Below are 1,609 nucleotides of genomic sequence, written 5' to 3'. Positions count from 1 at the left end.
GCCTGCTTGAGAACTGTGCTGAAGGATGGCCGATGACCAACAGCAGTTTCGCAACAAGCAATGCCTGTCCCTTCCTCATTCCGAGTTTCAGACAACTACATCAAGTACTGCTGTTATTTGGGGCCTTTAGCTAGTATTGAAAAGAAATGTTGTAAATTATAGAATTTTCTTTATCAAAATATTCTTCAGGAATATAAATCTCTTTCAAAGCCTTCTGGGAAGTTCTCCATGCATACAAAAGGCTTCTGGAAGGCCTTCAGAAATGAAGAATTATAGAACTGGGCACATTGTCCACAAATGCCTTTTATTTCACCAGCTGAGGCTGCTGCCTTGTCTCTTATTATCTGCAAAAGAAGGCGTAGTAGCCATCCTAGTTAGCACACAGCTGGGTCACCGGCAAAGATCAGCATGGCTGACAAGTCCTGCAACATATGGGGAGCTTGTTAGTCACAAAGAGGCAGTGTACTGTGAACGAGTCGGGGTCTTGGCAAGAGCATAGCGTGCAGTGGATAAGTTCTATAAAATTGATTTTCCAATAGGGTTGGCATTTTAGAGAGGGAAGGAAAAAGAGACAGTAGCAATGTGAAACCGTGGGATCACATGCATTCTTGCATATGAAAAGGGCTTGTGCTTATCTCAGGTTAGCAACAGGATACACCATTCTAGGGCTGATATCAAAGGCATTTTTGTTAATTTATTTAGCCACTTGCAAAAGATGCTGGGTTGTCAGCTCCAGAGGCTAAAGTCCTTTATTTATTTACTGAAAGGTGCTGCATGGACAAACGCAACATGAGTTTCCCTGTATCACTCTGCCAGTGTGGCTCAGCCCTGATGCAGTTGCCACGCTCATTCAGTACTTGCTAAAATAGTTACCCAGGGAGTAAACAGTGCCAGCCACAGTCATGGTTTCCGAGATATGGAGTCCAGCCCAGTCAGAAATTTACCGAGATAACCTCATTGCATCACATGCCAAAGAGCCACAAACAGCTGTAGTACTGAAGGACTATGACATTTAAATAAGATATTGAAAATGCAAGGTAATCATCATCGCGTTAGAATACATGCAAATATGGGATTTAGAAATTAAAGACTTCCTACTGTATTTTTATAGCACCATACAACATCTAGATTCAATGGACAGACTAAATAGCTGGGACACTGAGCTTCATCGGGGCATATTTTTTTCAGTGATAAATTCTGGCGGGAAGCAAGGACAGTATGGAGCCTGAAGATACACGGAGAATGTATATGAATGCATTCCAGTCCTAGGTGTGTGTGCATGTGTCATAAGTGTGTCACTTGCTAAGAGTCAAAATAAGGTCAGTGCAGATGAATAAATATATGCCAAAAGGGCAGGAAGGAAAGTCATGTCAAATCAAGCTAAAAATAGGTGGCTGAGTGGATGAGAAGAATGGCATAAGAAATGCAAACAGAAAAACTGCAGTGTCTGAGAAGGAAAGCAGCCTTGCACAACAAGTTAAAATATTTTCTGAAGTCAATTGAAAATATTTTAAATATATGTGTCATGAAGGTTTCTCTGTTAATATATTTAAGGTTTGGAGGTTCACAGTTTCTCTGCAGCCATGAAATTCAGATTCCCTCCCTCCCT

This window comes from Pygoscelis adeliae, unplaced genomic scaffold, assembly GCF_000699105.1.
Source record: "Pygoscelis adeliae isolate BGI_AS28 unplaced genomic scaffold, ASM69910v1 Scaffold227, whole genome shotgun sequence".
NCBI lineage: Eukaryota > Metazoa > Chordata > Aves > Sphenisciformes > Spheniscidae > Pygoscelis > Pygoscelis adeliae.
The sequence above is the reverse complement of the archived record's forward strand: the minus strand, read 5'-3'. Positions refer to the sequence as shown.